Below are 21443 nucleotides of genomic sequence, written 5' to 3' on the forward strand. Positions count from 1 at the left end.
CGTCCTATCCTGGGTGTATTCCCGCCTCACACTCATTGTTCCCGGGACAGGCTGCGGATCCACTTGAACAGGATAAAGTGGTTACTAAAGATGAATGAATTCATGAACAATAAAAATACCAGTATCACTATAGTGCTCCTGTTTAGAGAATAATCCATGATGAGTGTTGTCTATATTACTAAATAATTTCCTATGCTGTTTAATCATAAAATTCACACAGTCCAGCTGTTTCTTATACACAATTACGTTTTGTTTCTTAAAGGATTAGTGTGGTCAGTACACCACTGGAGGGCGCTGCTGTTATAATAACAACACATTGTTGTTCCTGGAACTTGTCTATTAAAACGTCTAAGATTTCACATGAAACCAAATCCTTCCAGTTAAAGTGAAATTCAAAACCTGGTCACAGTGATCATGGTAAATCTCCTTGTCAGGACAAAACATTACAAATATTCCAATGTCTTGCAATGTCTCAGAGACTTGGCACTCTTTGTTTCTGTATTTGGCCATTTTTTCCTATCTGTTTGAGCCAGTGGTTGATGTTTTTTCCCTCTTTCGTTGTATACAGTCTATTATCTTTGTGTTCTTTTAAATGTCAATTTAGATATTACAGTGTATGCAATAATGTGGATAAACATGAAAAAGGTATTGTTTGTCACTAATATACAATGAATAAGAAAAAAAAGAAATATGTAAAAAATGTAGAAATTACCTTTTTAAAACCTATTTCGTGATTTCTCCTATTTAATCATTTCTCCATTTGGCTTTAATTATGCAGTGTTTTGTTTATACATATCCGATGGACAAAGAGCAGTGTGCTTGGGAAGACAAACTATTAAGTCAAGTAATGCAATCATTTTAATCATTTACAAATGAAAAGCTAAGAATGACTGGTTACATCCGAAGTCTATAATAATGAGGGAAATTTCCTGTCATGTCTTTCCATACGTCACTGAACATTCTGTATGAGTATCTTTCAGACTCAAGGACGTGACTGCTGATTAAAGATAAATGTTTTTCTCAGAATGGTTAATGATGGATTGTTGGAGATCAGCACGTAGAAGCAGTCCTCAGGACCATGGCTCAGCTGGATCATCTCTCTCAAAACCCGAAATAGGCCACCAGTCTCATTTCTCCTGGATGTATGTATATGCATCACTCTGTGCTTGTGAGAAAATGTTGGACACAGATTTCTCAAGAGATCAGGGGGACGGTCTGTGTACTGAACGACTGGGCAGACGATTCTTCTGGGACTGGCAGAGGGCCGAGCAGCTTCTGTGTACTCCATGGCTGATTACCCTGGAGACTAATTTATCAACTTTTGCAGAGGGCAAGACTGGATGTCACCTATCCAAGAACAGCACACAGAACCTTGTTTAGACATTTGTTTAGATCTTTTTAAAATTTCTACGACACATTAAACTTCAACAGGACCCTTGTGCATGGTTTCAGAAACAGAACTTGAAATCTGGAGGGTCGGATTTGTGATGTTAAGAATAATTCAACCTGGAAAAATCCCTGGAATCTCCTGGAAACTATAGACTCATGGAAAATAACTTGGTTTATAATCACAGTGAAAATACAAGCTACTCTTTAACCCCTTTAACTCCAGGAACCTTTGTTGAATCTAGACTTCTATTCCTCACTTTCCCAACTCTATACCTTTCCTATTAGTTCACCTTTAGTCACTTCATGTACTTCAATACTGAGCAATATGCTTTAAAATGAATCACAGTAATACACAGTTAATAGTATCAAAAAAATAAATTCTTAGATAACTTCAACAATGGCCTAAAATACAGAGGTCACACACTGTCATAAAATGTAGTTTGTGGAAATAAATGTAAAAGAGAAAGAACTAGAGATATATTTTGTTGCATGACCTGTGAAACATGATACATATGATCTTCATGTTCCATGAAAAGAAGCTCAGAGGGAATTTTAAACAGCCTCCAGAATCTTACTGACCTCTGAACTGGACACACAACATGAAAATATGAAGCATAAAATATCTAGTGAATAGTATCATGAAAAAAAAAACAAAAAACACACATATAAATCCCATTAACCCTGTGGTGAGGTTTCGCCTTCTCACCCACTCATATAGCACAGCAGGCATTAGGCTGTACAGATGTGCAGTAATGCAAAAGTAATTCTTCATTTCCTTCAGCTACTCAATCTTTTCTCACATTCTCAAGTCCCGGTCAGCCATATTGTGGAGAGGAGAGGAGGTCCTTCCGTTCCCTATAATTAATTAGACTTGCATTCGTCACTGCGATTGTTGTAAAAGTACCCATGAAATTAGTGGAAATTCTTTCTGCCATGGTCAAAGGACAGTGGTACTGCACAATGTGTATACATGCATACACATACAATTACACACATTCTTCTTACACACATGGCATCATCTCACACACTAATCCATGTGTGCATGACAGGGCAAGATTAAACCTCATCTGCATTTCCACCTGGATTTCACAAGGAGGAAGTGGAGTTGTGTGAGCTGTGAGGACTGTGTGTGTGTATGTGGTTGAATACGAACGTGTGTGTGGCTGTATGTATTTGACAGAAGGGTGTGTGGGAAGAGAGGAAATGTCAAATTAGTAGTGTTAGCATGCCTCACTGTTCAGAGTTCAAAGGTACCGCAGAGGACAGCTGGGTTTGTACACTCACCCTGCATGTAGTAGAATGGACAGTAACTGGATTGTACTCTAGTAGTTTCTTTCTCATTCATTATAATTCTCTGCTAAGTGTTTTAGCACACAGTCACTGATTACGTGCATTACTGCAATGAGTTATGGTCAGAGATGGAAAGTAGTCAAGTACCTCATTACCATCTTTAAGCGTCATTTTAGAGGATTTGTACTTTACACGAGTACCCTTCAATCACTTACAAATTTTTTAGGGAAAAAAAATATTTTTTATTCAGAACTTAACAAAAATATTTGTTACAATTTTCAGCAATCATGACCCTAACAGGTTTTTTTATAGTGCGTAGCTAATAATTCAGTTAATCACTTTTCTCTGCCTATTAGTTTCATCTGATCTCCATACATAGAAAATATGAAAATTTCTATAAATTCAAGAAATATAGGATATTGATATTGGAGTTTGTTTCACAAAAATGAAGTGGTGTGAAATGGTACAAATGCTAACCCTACCCCTAACTATGTAAGGTTGACATTCAAATCAAATCTCAAACAAATTGAATCATGCACAATGCTCCAAATTATTGTGTGATATAACAGGATATATTCTAATTTCAGTTAAAAATCTTTTACTTTTAAACTTCTTAAAATCTTTAATCTTTTTACTTTTAAATCTTATACATTATAATATAAACAGCAGGCCTGAGCAAAGTTCTTACAAGTTTGAAGAAAATGGAAATTTTATTGGTTCTAAATTCCTTTTTTTTCTTATCTACATAAAATCAGTTTCAAATCAAGTCAAAGGCTTGCTTGCCCCTGTTGTTCCAGTGACCTTTTGTTTCAGAGACTTTGATTTATTCCCCAATGTCACAGCATGGTAAAACTATGATAAATGTGTGGTGGGATAATTTGAAGAAGAACTAAACAGTTTCACTCTACTTCATTTGAGTGTGTTTAGTCTCTCTGTCAGACATGTGGTGCCAAATTGTTGATGAGTCAGAGGAAGATCAGCATTATGGATATATGCAAACGACATGTGTTCCAAGCATGAACACCATGGGAAAGAATTTATTTGTTATTTTTTAACAATCCTGTTTTAGTAGGTTAGTTTGTTGTTCGATTTGAATACTCAAATTGAAAATTTCTTGCAGGCAGTTTCGAGGAATAACAATCATGCTGCAACCTCTGGGTATAATACAGGGTGTCCCAATAGTCTCCATACATAGGGGAAATTAACACTTTTTTAGGAAAATGTCTTCCAAAATTTTTCATGATTAGTTTATATCATATTTTTTTTTCTTTGACAAAAGAAGAACGTATTGAATTCATCCTCTTGGCTGGATTGTGAAGGTTGCGATGGACTTTAAAAGGAAACATGGCAAGCACATATACAACATTGTTGTCAAACTCATTAACAAATTCAAAAAGACTCGAAGTGTTGCATACTAACTGAGAAGTGGACATCCACAAACATCCACTGAGGAAGGCACAACCAACGTGGTACTGGCATGTATGGAGACTTGCTGTGTATGGGGCTGTGTAGCCATAGACCGGTCACAGTGCCTGGGACTAGTATAGTACTTTATACTACAGCGCTGTTGAATTCTTTAATCTGATTGGTCAATAGGTGATGGTTAATATTCAGCCTCTCTGGCAGTTGTGCCAACTGCAGACAAATCACAGGTTTATAGTAATGTGCTTGTTCTAATATGCAATTGTTTCTCTAGTAACAGCTATTTCACAGGGACTTGTATGGCAGATGCTCCACATAAGCAGATCAATAAACACATAATTGTTGATGTGGTTAGTTTTTCTGTGAGGAGATGTTTATTTTTATAAGGACTGTCCAGTGTCAGCACTTTGTAACAGTCAGAGGTCAAGCTGTAAAAAGCTGTTTTCTGACACTGAACAGTCTTCAGGTTGGAGGACTTTGTGGCTTCTCAGTAATATGACAAAATGCATTTTTTTTTCTATCTTATTAATTTCAATGAAAGAGAAAAGAGAGGCTGGTGAGGGAACCACGGTTTATAATGATCATATAAAGGTTGCTATAAAAGTGGTTAATGTATATATATTCCCCTCTGAAAGTATTGGAATTCTTTTGTTTTTGCTATACACTTAAGACATTTGGGTTTGAGATTTCAGATTTAATTTCCTGATATTTACATCTAGATGTGTTAAACAACTTAGAACATGGCACCTTTTGTTTGAACCCACCCATTTGTTCAAGTGATCAAAAATATTGGAACATGTGACTGACATGTGTTTCTTGTCGCCCAGGTGTGCCCTGTTAGATTGATTATTTAAACAATTAATAGCTCTGAATGTCTACTCTTGCTTTGAGCTCTGGGTTTCATCTGTGAAGACTGCATTTGTTGTTAAAAAGGATAAACCAGCATGAAGAGTAGAGAGCTGTCTATGGGAGAAAAGCAAGCCATTTTTGAAGCTGAGAAAAGAGAGACAATCTATCAGAGCCATTCGACAAGCAATGGGCACAGCAATACAACAATTTGGAATGTCCTAAAAAAGAAAGAAACCACTGGTGTACCAACATCCAGACATCAAACAGGTTGGCTGTGGAAAACAACAGCAGTTGATGACAGAAACATTGTGAGAACTGTAAAGAAAAACCCAAAAACAACAGTCAGTGGCATCACCAACAACCTCCACAAGGTATCACAAGGCATCACAATCCACCGTTCGAAGAAGACTTTGAGAGCAGAAAGATAGAGGCCATACCACAAGATCCAAACCACTCATCAGTAGTAAGAATCAGAAGGCCAGATTGGAATTCACAAATAAATACAGAGATGATCCAGAAAAGGTCTGGAACCAAGATTAACCTCTACCAAAGTGATGGAAAGGCCAAAGTGTGGAGAAAGAAAGGATCTGCTCATGATCCACAACTTACATGCACACAGGTCAAGCATGGTGGAGGTAGTGTCATGGCTTGGGCTTACAAGGCTTCTTCTGTAATGGGCTCACTAATCTTTATTGATGATGCAACTCATGATGGCAACAGAATGAGTTCAGAAGTCTGCGGAAACATTCTGTCTGCCAATTTACAGAGAAATGCATCCAATCTAAATGGGAGAAACTTCATCATACAGTAAGACAGTGACCCAAAACACACTGCCAACACAACAAAGGACTTCATCAGTGTAAAAAGTGGAAGGTTTTAGACTGGCCCAGTCAATCACCAGACCTTAACCCAACTGAGCAGCATTTCACCTACTGAAGAGGAGACTGAATGGAAAAAAACCCCAAAAACAAAGAACAACTGAAAGAAGCTGTGGTACAAGCCTGGAAAAGCATCTCAAAAGGAAAATGCAACAGTTTGGTGATGTCAGTGGGTCACTGGCTTGATGCAGTCACTGCAAGCAAGAGATATGCAACCAAATATTTTGTGTTACTTACTTTAAGACTATCTGTTCCAATAATTTTGCTAATCTAAAAATTGGGTGGTCTGGCACAAATGGTGCCATGTTCTAAGTTGTTTAACACATCTAGATGTAAATAACACATTCTTTTCTAACAAAACAGTATATGGTGTTATCATGAAGCTATTTTTAACAATAATAGATTGGTGATGATCCAACTAATATTACCTCAGTAAGAATGTACCACTGCTAAAATAGGCCCATTTCTAATTTATTATCACCTTCAGCTACCAAAGCCTGATCCATATAATCAGAGTTGTACACTGGAGTACAACAAAAGTGTAAACTGCATCAGGAGCCTCTTCAAACTGTGCTGACTAATAACCAGTGAGCTGACCACCAAAGCTTGAGCCTAGATCCACATAAACCTCAAAAAGGGCTGTAAAAATTTTCCCAGTGTCAAAATTGGATCAGGCCTCCTCGTCTTTCCCTCCCCAAATCCCCATTCCACAGCTGTTAGCAACAGCAGAGCAGGGAGTTCAGTATACAGAGTGCACCATAGACGCAGTACACACTCATGGGAGAACTTAAACCGCCAGAGATCCTAGCACTCATGTCCTTAAATATAAAAGATTTCTATACATAAAGAGTATGATGTTAATGTTAGTCCCTCTGACTATTGCGCAGGCTATTTTACTCGGTATGGTTATTAGTTACTATAAAGAACTATAAAATCATTGAACTAAAAATGTTATCTAGCTACAATATACCCGAGGCTTGCAGGATAAGTGCAAATCTTCCATTGAAGAATAAACAAAAATTATGCAAAATACTGATGAAAAAGGTAATATTTACTATGAACATGATATTCATGATCCTTTCTAAATACCTATGTACAATTTGAAAAACAAAAGATGTATTGTTGGGTGGAATGAATTATAAATTGAGGTACAGATACTATATCAGTGTTTTGCAACATTAGTGTCCAGAATGTTCTTATGAACAGATATTATAAGGCATTATGCATTCTGACATTATAAAGTCACATACACATTCTTTCTAGTGTTATAAATGTAACTATGTAGTAACTATGTACTAGGTAACTACATCATTATACATCTATAACTACAACATTTTTTACACTGAATGTCAGGAAGTCCTCAACCTCAATAAAAGGTAACCTGAGTGAAAAAACAATAATGTAATATACAAGTCATGTATTCATAAATGAATGTTATACAACACCCAGTGCCCCTGCGTGAAAAATGAACTCGACTTTGCGTAGGCCATTACAAAACTTTAATTTTCATATTTTTCACCCATTCCGATGTAGACTTGCTTGTGTGTTTTGGATCATTGTTTTGCTGCAAGATCCAACTCTGTTTCAGCTTCAGTTCACAGACAGATGGTGTGCCATTCTCCTGTAGAATTCTCCAATACAGAGCAGAATTCATTGCAATGCATCCAAGTCCTGATGCAAAGCAAAGCATCCCCAAACTATCACACTACCACCACAGTACTTGACTAATTGTATGAAGTTGGTTTGAAATACAGTGTTTGGTTTTTGCCAGACATAAAGTGGTCCATGTCATTAATCTGAATTCTTGAGGATCACCCAGGTGCTTCTTGGCAAACCTGAGACGAGCATGAATGTTCTTCCTAGGGAGCAATGGTTTCTGCTACTCTGCATTGGATCCCAGTGCCTTTCTGATAATAGAATCATGACTTTAGCTGAAACAAGAGACAACTATTCCAAACTTTCTCCATTTGGACAGTATGGTTCTGATTATGGTCTGGTGGAGCCCCAGACACTTTTTTGGTTTGTTTTTGTAATCTTTCCCAGACTGATAGACTTCACTTTTTTTTTGTTTTTTGCAGAGGTCTTAAGGAATTTATTTTCTTTGTGGTATGATGTGCCTGACTTTACAACCTGCATGCTGTCAAGTTAACTCTTTCTGCATGCTGTCAAGTTAACTGATTCTAAGTGACAAAGTTAGATTTATATTGGGCAGGGCTGGCCCAAATCAGGGCTGCTTGCTAACCAAGGCACTCAAATGGCTAATCCTAATTTACCCTTTCATTTGGTTGCATTATGTGGGGATTGCAAAATGATCTGAAGATTGCAAAATTGATACCATACACACCAAAGAAATGACAGAAGCAACAAACCTTTTGTCAATTTACCTACCAGACTCTCTCTATATCTCTCTAATACAATCCACAATAAAATCTGACCAAATATACAGTGAGAAAAATGTGTACAAATTCACACAGGAGAAAACAATTTCACAGCATTGTACTTATATTATGTATACAGGCTTATGACAGGCTTTTGACCTGAATCTGCATGATTTTATGCATCGTTCTGCTGCCACATGATTGGCTGATTGGATAACTGCATAAATAAGTGTTCCTGTTAAAGTGATCAATGAGGGTAGGTGTATGCTAATCTACAAGTACAGAAATTTGAGAACATACAAAGACACAGTGATACCACTGAATATTGGGAGAATAAATGGGATTTTTGTTTGTTTTTTTAAATTGAGAGTTTAGCAATAATAAGATTATAAATAACTTGAAAAGGTCAGGGGCATATCAGTACCTTTAGAGCAGTAAATATGCAAGTTCTTAATGGGCTGTAGAAAATTGCATTTAATTAAAAGCAGATACTGAACCACAGCCTGAAATCTCTGAACCACCAAGCTTAAGTGATTATTACAGAACCTGGAAAGTTCAGACAGCAGGGTGCTCATGCAGGGCAATCGTTTTTTTTATCACTTTTTTTTTAATATATTATTTTATCAGTTAAATTGAATGTAGCTTGGGATTCAACCCAAGACTGTACAGTTTCATTTATAGTTACTCCTCTGACCCAGCAGAGGTTTTTGCTATAAAATCTTTGCATGTCACCCAACCATATGGATCTCTTAAGACAGTAACACTGTGGCTTCGTCTGTGGTTTATGATAATAACATTCCTGCTTAAATCACAAGTTTAGTTTACCTCAGCGATGGTATAATGGCTGCCACAAACTGCACACATCATGCTAGAAATCCTCAGAGACATTTTATGGAAAACAAAACAACAATTAAACAAACCAGCTAACTCTAAAGCACAAATCAGCTATGGTAAATACACCCCCCCCCCCATCCCCAGGGGGAAAAAAAAAACAAAACACTTTTACACTTCCATTTCCCAAAGTGAAGTTCTGCACATATTGTATCTCATAATACAGAGGCCAATAAATATTGTGGACAAAATCATGAGCTGGAAATGGATCAAGATGGAGAATGTCTTTCTGTTGGTTTATTGTATAGCTAAAGTCTGCTTTATTTGTGCAAACACTGTCAAAAGAGCTCTAAGTGCATATGGTCATTCATCTCCAGGTCCAGAAAATGTATAAATAATAATTGCATCATGCACATTTAGAAAGGGAGACAAACTTTTAATGCTAAGTGAAGGCAGCTGTGTGTAATCCAAAATAGTTGAGTTTCTGTTTTAGGGTCAAATGTTGGGGCAACAGCAGGTTATCTATGACGCAGCAGGAGTGGAAGCAAGGACATTGCTAGTTTAATTCTCTCCATATGTCCTGTTCCTCCAGTCCTCATGGTGAATATGGTGATATGGCTACTCACAAACTCTGACCTCAAATTTCTCAGTTTTCTGAATGTTTGTCTCAACAAGAGTAAACCCATACTGCTTAGATGATAAATGGCAAAATCAGGATCTTCTGGGGAAAATAATTGAATATCTGTTTTCCTGCACACCAGTACAAATGAATAATCAGATCTACACGCATGCTTTCATTTTGTACATCAGCACATGCACCTATAGATGTCCTCAGAGGAATCTAAATGAGTCAGATACCTTACAAGCATCTCTGCTATGAGAAAAGAGGAAAGATGAACCACAGCAACAAGTCAGGAAGTCAGGAGGCACGAAAAGATTCTCTCTCACACAAAACACACACAAGAGAGGAGCATACATGTACCTTTGCCCATGGAGAACAATGCAGCCTCTTCTGTAGGCAGGCACTCATCAGTGACTCTGTAAGCTTTAATGGCTGAGAATCTCTGAGAATCAAATGCAAATAATGTAAGTAATACTCCTGGGGTTTCCAGGTTTCCTCATTTGGGCTCATGGAGGGTGAGGGGGGACAGGGTCACGAGTACAAAAGAAACAAAAAGAGGTAAGGGTGGGAGACAGAGAGACACATACACACAGACACATCAGCTAGTCTCACTCCAAAAAAAAAAAAAAAAAAAAAAATCTTAGCAAGTGGAAATACCCTGAACATAGTCAAATCTAGTATTTCCAATTTGTAAGATTAAATTTTTTTTAGCATTTATTTCTAGAAATGACCTTCTAATAGAATAAAAAAATTTAATGCTTGAATTTAGTAAGAAATCTCTACAAATTAGTTTAACAATTTCATATTTGTTTTATTGTAATTTTATAATAGGAAATGTTAGATAAGTTTGACTATATTTATGATATTTTCACTTGCTAAGATGACAAAGTAAATGAGAAGTAAATGAGATTTAAGTCATGTCCTCTGATAACGTTCTGGATGAATGTAGAAGAATAAAATGATGAGCAATGTGATGGAAGTAATTTGCAAGCTAATGCAAAACAGGTTTATGTGATATTCTCATGTAATATAACCAGACCATGTACAGGAACTGAGGCAGGGATTTGAATGGCTGAGATCTGAGACCTCACCATGGGTCAATGCAAGCTTATCGACCAAACTATACATGGCATATCCAGCTTCATCTGCAAAATGTCATACACTGTCACATCTAATGAAAATGATTATTCTCAAGCTTTTACAGTTGAGTGCAAAGGTTTTCATAGGTCCAAATAAAGAAGACAAAGAAGTGTATCTAAAACCAAAAGATATTTAGATTGATAGGTTTCACAGATCCTTCATTACTGTCAAAGGTGACAAAAATTGTAAAAGTGTCTGTTAAGATTTTCTTTTCATATTTGATGTACATACTGTATGTATTTAATTTAATAACAATATACTTAATTTAATAACATATGGCTTTAGTTATTACTTAATTGGATCCTCTCAGTTGCAATTTGCCTCTTATTCTTTGTGGCATATCTGTAAACTCTGCCAGATGTCATACAATGTCTTCTTCAGATTATGTCTGGAAACTGCGAGGATCATGGAATATATTTGGCTTTTTTGATTTTGTCTTATGTTGTGGATAATTGTCTTATTGTAGCTTCTCCAGTAACTGCTTTATCCTAGTCAGGTTTACAGTGAATCTGAAGCCTATCCCAGAAACACTAGGTGTGGGGCAGGAATACACCACTGGATGGCCAGTCCATTGCAGGGCAACATGCACACACATTCACACACTCATTCACACCTACAGTAGGAACAGTTTATAGTTGCCACCAGCATGTTTTTGGGACGTGGGAAGAAACCGGAGTGCCCAGAGGAAACCTGGGCAGACATGGGGTGAACCTGCAAAACTCTCCACAGACAGTAACATGAGCTCAGGAACCAGGGACCCTAGAGCTGTGAGGTGGTAATGCTACCCACTACAGCACTGTACTACTCTGGAATACTTTTTATTTGTAGATAAAATTAGAGAGGTACTTCACCCAGAACCCATGGCAGAGGCAAATGGTTGCAATTGAAGTACCTGTATATTAAAGCATATTGACAGCATATCAAACATGTTTAAATAATTGAATTACTTATTGCAAAGTAAGCTGGGTTTACTTTAAATCATAATTCTTATCCACAATTTAGGAATTACACCCATTTCTGTCAGTGTTCATTAGTCCATTATCACATAACTGGTTTAAATGTTTCAGAAATTGAAATGCAGAAAAGTTGGTTTGGGTGCATGAAGCAAAAACAAAACAACAGTTTAACAGTATGAATAAAGCACTTGAGCGTTAAGACCAACTAAGACGTTTTTATCATTAACATTTAACATTGTGTTTTGGTGCTAGTCTATAAAGCCCAACCCTCTGGGCTTTCTAAAGGCAAACCCACTTCCAGCACTGGGTCAAGTCTAGGTCACACACTAAGAGGTTTCAGGGCAGAAGGCTAGCAAAAGCTGTTAATGTAGGTAAAGCTATTTGAGCACTGTAATTAGCTACATTCATTATTCAGAAATTACTAACACATTAACTGAAACATTATTATAATTAGGAAAATCCAAATATAACATCTTATTTGAAATCCTATTTTGACTGTTCTTTATGTTTGGCTCCAGTTTTGATAGGATCATGACAAAGTAGAATCATGCACACTCCCAAAATCCAAATACTCCAGTACAATATCAAACCAGCTTTAACCTGGACATGCAATCCTAATATCAATATTTGAAGTCCACCCTTGGACAGCTTTAACTATTAAGGACACACCTGTACATGCCATACATGGAATACAAATGCGATCTAATTTAAAAACCTGCTCGGAAGAATGCAGTGACTAAAATATTGTACACAATCCAATGGCCTCAAGTAGACTAGATGTATCTATTATTAAGATAAAAAAATGACCCAAACAATAAAACAGTTCAGGTCCAGAAGACAAAATTTACCAATGCACCAAGTGCTAAGACTTTCCTAAAAAGTAACTTGTCAATAGCACAATCAACAGAAATTATTCAGAAGAAATATTCTAAATAATTCTGTGTCTTAGAAAACAACTGGCAGCTACATGGTGCTACCGTGAGGAAGTTAAATAAAAAATAAATGCTGGAATCAGACCATTTTTAAGCTCTTGTTACACTTCCCCTTCAGGTGTCAGCTGACATTTTCATACTGTTGTGTTTGCCTACAATATATAATGACAACACAATGAATATAATGGTGAGAATGCAGCCCATTTCACAGGATTATGAATATTAGTGTTCTGAACAGAAAAAAAGGGGCTCATTTGCATATATGACCAAACAGACTAAAAATAATTCTTTCTTTTGGGGAAGAAACCACACACTGTGGATGGCATAACATAACATTACATTTTCCATGCCATATATGCATTGTGGCAGTAGAAAATAAGATGTTTAGAAACAAGCAATTTGATGATAGATAAGTTTATATTTAAGTGACCCACAGATATCATGCCCAATATGTCTAGGGGCATGAACTAACAGTATCAGTTTTAATATCAGGCCAGTGGTTAGTCTTACACTTAGTGGAGATTGTCTTTTGCAGGCTTTTTGAGATAAAAATTGTGCTTGCATGTTGTCAGATACGGTGTATGACATCTCAAAGTTAGACAAAGAAAGAAGGGAGAACAAAGGTAATAAATCTGTTTATTTACCTGTCCAACAGATTTCACCCTTATCTCCCAAGGCTCACCTTAAAGTTTTTTCTTTTTTAGGCTTTTACACTGCTTAATGTTAATTTGCTTCAGACTTTCTCCGACTGTCCCTGTACTCATGACCCTCCATGATGATCATTTTCTTTCTAGCTATTACACTGAACACACTGAATGATCAACAGCAGCAAATGAGTATACAAATTTTTCTTTATTGATGACTTCACCTCTGCTCAACTCTTTTAATTACAGGATCTAAACATAATAGCCACCATAGCATGATTATCACAACTTAATGTAAATTTAACTGACTCTTTCCAAACCTAAAAGCAATTTGACTCTTCAGCTGTACAATATATAATCATTTTAATATATTTAAATACCATATATCAGTTTGTTTGTTCATTTTTGGTCATAAACACAATGTTCTCCTTAGCTTTGGCTACAGCTAAAATGGTTAAAGTGTAGAAACAGCCAAAGAAATGTATCCAATCACGAAGATTTTTTCATTGATGTCTTCACAGATACAGCTAAATCTGAGTACTTGTGCTTCTTTTGCTCCTTCTTCCCATGAGACTTCCCAAGTTTTTAATTCTGCAGACCATAACACAACGTCCGGAGAGAAGTTGTGATAATCATGGCTGGGCCCCGAAGCTGCCGATTAATATCTGCTCTCATGTTCCAGCTATTTCCTGGGGTCAGGATTGTTTTCTCCCTCAGGGTGATTTTCTGTGCTGCCCCTCCTTGTCTGATGAAGTAGCTTAGCTCTTGATGAGGTGATATAATTAGAGAGTGGCAGTGAAATCAGCTAATCATGTTTGGATTTCTGGAAGGCCAAAACACATCACTGAGTATGAGCATGGGTGGACAATTTTTTCATTCAACTGTGAGGTGGAAATGCTACCCACTGCACAACTGTGCCACCAATTTTTTTTTTTTTTTTTTTTTTTAGATCTTTACACATTTTATATACAGGCAGCTGTATCTGTGTTATAAGTGTCAGCAATGTGGTAAGTCAACAAACTAGGCAGAAAATGGCTAGGTGGATTTGGTTTGGATTTGCTGTAAGTCAGGGGTCTTCAATCTTATCCACAAAGGGCCGGTGTGCTTGCAGGTTTTCATTTCAACAAATCAGGAGTCACACTTGATTCCACTTGTTTAATTTGTTCATCTTTGCTTTCAATCATTGTCAGGTTCCTGCTTGGATGGAATAAAAGTTTGCAGCTACACTGGCTCTTTGTGGATAAGATTGATGACCTCTGCTGTAAGTAGACGAAAAATGAAGATGAAATGAAGAAATGGCCGATATGTAATGTCTACAAAGAGATTTTAATTTTATTTTTTTTTTAGAAGAATAGAATGTATTGATATTTACATATATAGTATATATAGTATATAAATTTCACCACTGATCACAGAGAGACACTGAGATTGAGCTTGATGGGCAATACACCATGAAATACATGAGAAGCATATGGACTGTGTGTGTGTGTGTGTGTGTGTGTGTGTGTGTGCTGTCTCTCTGAAGGGCCATTATGCAGATATTAATAAATGCAAGCAGCAGACTCTCAGCAAATTTTCAGGGATGGCTTGGAGTCAATAGATTTTTAAAGTGTACTCACTCATGAACACAAGCAGTGCATTACATCACACTTGTTTACTTCTTCTCATACATCCTGAAGGCATTTATGCATTTCCTCTGAATTTCACCACCACACATACTAAATGTGCCAAATCACAGAAACATGGTTAACCTGTTCGCATAACTTTCATGTGGCAGTTTTGGGGACATTTGGGTGGAGTGCTGACATTCATCATTTTTAAACTGTCATATATAATTTATAATAATATTGCACAATATTGCTTAGATGTGTTGCAAGATCAGGTTATATCAAGTTGATAACAGACCATCGAAGTGCCTGTTGTTGTTCCTCTTTCGATTGCTCCCATTAGGGGTTGCCACAGTGGATCATTGGTCCGTGTATTTGATTTGGCACAGTTTTTACACCAGATGCCCTTCCTGACGCAACCCTCCCCAATTTTATCCGGGCTTGGAACCGGCACTGAGAGTGCACTGTAGCACGCAACCCCAGTGGCTGGGGTTGGTTCCCTGGCCAGGAATCGAACCCAGACAGCATCAGTGAGAGCGCTGTTGCATAACCACTAGTCCTCCAGGGACCCTATATAATGTATATTTCAAATTAAAAGCTGGACACTGTATACATTTATTATAGGAAGCATTATAAACTAAGACAAAATTCTACGCATACAGTTAAAATATACAGTTAAAATATACATCTCATTTTCATCTCACTGCCATGCTACTTGCTGCTTTTAATCAAGGCACAACATAGTTCCCTCAAAAGTTTAGTTAAAGGACTGAAAACAAAAGATGATGATGCAGCTTTCCCATCTCCCATCATCACTACCTTTTATTAATTAATACTAATAAAGAGATGAAAGGTAACCATGAAGTCCTGATTTGTCCTATTGATCATGTTGTCAGCTCTGAAGCTCAAGGGCTTATGTTTGCAGTTATCTCTCGATTGTCAGCCATCTGTGGGCAGAAAAAAAAAAAAAAAGCTGGAACTATTAATGATCCTTAACCTTTTGTGATCCACTCTAAAAACAAACAAGCCAGCTTGAAAATAACCCTGTGAAATCCACAACCCACATATTTAAATTTGCATTTGATGATGATGATAATGATAATTATAAACAATAAATCTCAGTTAATCCTAGTGTTAAATTTAAAGGTGTTAGGTACAAATGAAAATATCAGTTATATATAGATCATTTGGTACATACTGTAATCACTAAACCAGAGTGTGTATTTGCAGAGAGGTAGAGATAGAAGAAAGGTAGAGAACGATTTAATATCCCCAGACTGTTAGCTGAGAAGTATTAAATGCCTGTTATGCTTAGAAGTATTAAATAGAAATAGATATCAATAAACATATAGTCATGCATATGCTAGATCTCATGGAAATTTTTTAAAAACTTGAACAAGCGAGGCAGATTAAAGGTGATTTATTTGAATAAAACTGCTCTAATACATAACATTTCATATGAATTTAGACAAATTGTTACAAATTTGCATGTATATCCATGTTAGCTATGGATCATATTTGAACAACATACAGCAAAAACATGGTTTGTATTAGGAACCCATTTCTGGTCCTTGGGATAAACAGTTAACAATTGTAAAATTTGCTTTCAGTTTCACAACATGAATGAATGTTGGCCACATCTGTGTCTGAACAGCTGCTACATCTCTATTTGTTAATAATTCATTCATGTGTTTGTTTAAATACTTGCCTCTCTATGACCTTTTGCATCATATTTTAAGATGTAGCTACCAGCAAAGACCAGTGTGGTTTCTTATAGCTATCTGGCTTTCTGTATCAAAACTGTATCAAACATTTTGAAGTTGGCTGAATTGTATTTCTACACCACTTTGAGGGGTTTCCAACTGATACACATCATAATTATCCCTCCTCTCTTCAATTCTGAATAGATTTGCTTTTAAATTACAAAGCCCATAGGTCCTGGCCTAGGGTTATAACAGGCTCACCCTTGGGTCAGTGTTTCTTTATCAGTTTACCAGAAACTGCTTGGCAGAGAATGATGTCTGATTGTGAAATTTCTGAATGCGAGACGACACCAAATCCATTTTACATGTCACATGGCTAACATGACTTGAACTTTCAAAGCACAGGGTTAATAACCATTCTGTCTTGATTAAGGGCCATACTAGTTTAAGTTGGATACCCATTGGACCTTGCAGTGCCGTGAGGCAGAAAAAGACCATGGATTGAAATCCTGATGCTTGCCAAATGCTCATGCAACATTGTGAATAATAAGCTTTAACTTTGATGTGGGGTGAAACTTGAAGCCTTTAAAAGAGCTCTGCATAGTAGTTTGAGTAGCTCCAAGATAAATCTGACCATAGAGCCAGTTACAAGATAACCTTGATCCTAGACTCACATTACACAAACTCCCACTCTCCTGTCATGTCCAGGTAAAGACCTACCTGCCCACACACACATAGTGTATATAGACACACAACCACAAACACTTGTTAAGGAAAGACACAGGGGACAGGTGCACTGTCACTGTATGTGGGTCCTGGAAAGTGTGAATCACTCCTTGCTAAGCCTGGATAGTGCTACATCCGTGTTTGCCTTTTATGGGTAATTGTGGGTGTATTTCTTGGCATCACTCTAACATGTGAAAATATCAGAAGCAAGTAGTTTGAAATTAAGTCATTAATAATATAAGGGCTGATTAGCATCAGTTAACATGTGCTGAATTGAACTGATGCCTTCATCCAGACCTTCTTCCTAATATTTTGCTTTTTTTTCACCTTCTACAAATTGCTAACCAGTGTGTGTTCCAAGACAAGTGGTCTCAATTATCAACTATGCATACACACAGTTATGTGTGTAAACTATGCACACACATTTCTATGCATAGAATGTGATTCATCAAGTCATTGTGCATGAGGATGTGTGTATATTTACGCACACTCCTGACCATGCATATGCAAGAACCCCTAATAGTAGAGAAGTGCAATCTTGGATAAACTGATTATGAGGAGCTCTGATCCCACTTATTTTCAATCATGTCTGCTTAACTGACAACGTAATTACTGACTCGATGATGCAGATGAAATGTAAAGTAAAATCATATAAAAGGTAGTATATATCTAAAGATTGATTGGAATTACACAGACAATGATCTTGCCTTGCTTAATTTGGCATGCTCAGCATTGTATTTGGGTGGCACGGTGGTGCAGTGGGTCCCAGGTCCGTGCAATTTTAACCAGTGCATATTGGTCACACACAGCAGAAAAGTATATATCAACAATAATGAGGGATTTTCATGCCATCACAGACATAATCATAAAGTCACTCGGTTTTGATGAATTCACATACAGTATGTGAACAGAAAATGTTAGCACTTAGTTAATGTACAGGTAATTTGTGGTCAAGTGGATAGGTGTAATACAATTTTTTCATCATGCTAAACAGCACAGAGAGATTTCAATTTGGTTTAATTTATTTATTATTTCTTACAACGTGCTACACGTTGTCCACAATATGCAGGACATGCACAACATTCAGGCTACTGGGCGTTTTAAAGGGAAGTTGTTCACCATATATGGCAATTTGGGGCATTTCTTTAAAAGGCAGATATTTTATAATCAAAAGAATTCATTCGATTTTCATTTGATTTTAGATATTTTACATTTTAAGCATTTCCATTCACCCAAAACATCCCATCAGTCTACAGCAATAAGAACCACTGAAATTCCGATATGTAAGTCATCAGGGACTTGCTGTTTATGGAAAAATTAAATACTATTCCCACTGTTCCTGAAGAAGGTCTATCATATCAAAATGGGAACACAAAAGAACAACAAAAGCATATTACACATGATGGAAATAACTGTATCTCCTATTTAAATAATTGTACCTCCTTTTTAAGTCAATCACCCGCAAATGCTTACAGAAATCCCCTTCCTATCTTATAGATAAATTTTGCACAGCATAACAAACCAAGCTAAGATTTCTCCACACAGCTCTAGACAGTGCGTTATCTCTGTCTTGTGTTGTAGCAGTATTGCTTAACAACTCCCATATGGTATTTGGCCCTTATCTCAATGGGCAATCTAACCTGGCAGAGATTGCACTCCACTCCACTGTTGCTGTTGCCCAGCCAGGTAAGCTGAACCCCGAGCCTTGAGTTACGCTACACTCTCAGGCTTGCTTTCCAGGTCAGTGCTTTGCTCTGTCTGACTCCTAAAGAGCACAAGAGGAGCCCTGTTTGCAATGGTGGGCGCATCACAGCCCCCCTGTAGTCCAGACCCAGTGCTGGAGCTCCCACTGCTCCTCAATGTTTGTGCGACACACAGCACTCAGGCCAGTTTGAACACCAGCACTTTAAAAGTGAATAGGGAAAGTTGAATGACTGCAAGCATTACAACTACAAGGAAAGAGGGTGAATGATGGGTATGTGAAGAGTAAAATGGAATGATTCAAAGAGAAATAAAGACAGGAAAAGAGGAAAATAAACTTACACAGTGTCAGTAGTGGTTGAGGTTCCGCATCAGAGATTGGAAGGTTGTGACTTCAAATCCCAGCTACTGTTGGGCCCTTGAGAAAGAGCTCTTCACCAAAGTAACACAAGCAGCCTTATACAGGACAATGCACAGCCAACAAGATGAGTAAGGATGATAGTGTCACGCAAAGAGGTACATTTTAAGTGTTAACCTAGCCGTTAAGAGAGGAGAGAAGAGTAATGCTAGCAAATGTTACCAGCAGGTTATCAGACAGAAGTAGGCCAGTAGTAAAGCAGATGGAAGATGAAGCAGATGGAGCTTTGGGTCTCAGGTGAGAAGTGGTGTAGCCGTTCAGTCCCTACCAATGTTAAAGCCAAATGTACGCCCTTGGGTACAGGCTTCAGACTCATGACACTAAATGACCCCATTGTGGACTACCTGACCTCACTAGTGCCTGAGGAGCTGAATATATGTGCGGGGTGGGAGCACTGGACAAAATCACCTAAACTGGACAAGGCCAAGCAAACCTATAAAAGTGAAATGGTGCAGTTTGGATTTTATAAGAGATAAACAAATGGGACAATGTTAGTCATGAAGGATAGAGCTAATTTATCGACTTTCCAAATGTTTCATGTGTTTAAAATATACAGAGTGATATGAATGTTTCTTCAAATTAAGCTGTGCACTGCGTTGTAACGTTTAATAATGATCTTTTGGCTCTTTGATATATTTATGGTGATGAGAGTGTGTGTGTGTGAATATGTAAATAGCAGCAAGGGGGTTGAATAGGGATAGTTTCAGGGCCTTCACTGTACTGTTGGGTCCGAATCCACCTTTGCCGAGTCCAAGTCCAAAGGGGCCGAGTCAGACTTCAGACTGAGTCCTTAACAGCCGAGTCCGAGTCAAGTCTGTCTGAGTCCAGAAAGGGAATCAGATATAAATATGACAGTTCAACACTGGGCCGTAAAATTAGTATTTTTACCTTCACAAAACAATGGCAAAATAAATGTAACAAAAACATACCATTATTACATCCTGCCAATTATTTATTTATTTTATTCCTTCTTGTCATCAGCACCTTAACAGCTAGTTTCCAGTTGAACAAAAATTGGTTTCAAAGCAAAAGATGCTACAGTTGACATTTCAATTATTTGATGCCCCTCCCTTCAGACTGACTCTACAGATTCTTTCTCTTCATGTAATACCAGACTTAGGCCTACTCTTTGATACTGAGATCAGGCCTCTGTGGGAGCCATATGATCTACTCTCTTTTTTTAACAGCACGTAAACTCACTGATTATTACAATATTCACAAAAGGAGCATTTGGAAATTTAAAATTGATTTAAAACAGAAAGTAAATGTAAAAAAAAAAAATATTTGTGAAGCATCTAATATCCCTAAGACTTTTGCATAGTCTTGTGTAAGATAAATGATTAGTCATTGCAATTCAGAGCACATCCGCAGAATGCTTATTTTTACTGGATGTCTTGCAGACAATTTCTTTACGATTTTTGTAAGCAAAATGAATTATTGGTGACTTTGTAGACATTCTTCCTAGCCATGCAGTGCAAGTGTGTGCATACGCTCATTGCGGAGGAACTATATTTCGGCTACAAGCCATCAGGAGGTGCTGCTGCTGCATGTCGGCAGGCAGGGAGATGTTTATTACTTTCTTGTTATCTTAATTTTATGTTGTTATTTATTTTTATCTTTCTTTTCATGTTACCCATGCCATGGACTAGACTGTACTCAGAAAAATTTTCCGACTCCAAAACGTACAAGTCCATGTCAAAATAGAGTACAAATTTACCCGAGTGCGTGACAAGACTGAGTTCGTCCATAATTGGAATCTGAGTCCGAGATCGAGTACCCCAACTCTACTACACTGTGAAAGTGAGTACAGGGTGAGGAATTGTGGTAAGAGGCCCTATGCACCATTGTATGTTTCTACTAAGTGCAGCAAATGAACACCGTGTAAACATGGATGTGACAAATATAAGCCCATATTTAATACAAATAAACACAGGTCAGCCAACCAAGCTATTATTTC

Source organism: Pangasianodon hypophthalmus, chromosome 18, assembly GCF_027358585.1.
Source record: "Pangasianodon hypophthalmus isolate fPanHyp1 chromosome 18, fPanHyp1.pri, whole genome shotgun sequence".
Classification (NCBI taxonomy): domain Eukaryota; kingdom Metazoa; phylum Chordata; class Actinopteri; order Siluriformes; family Pangasiidae; genus Pangasianodon; species Pangasianodon hypophthalmus.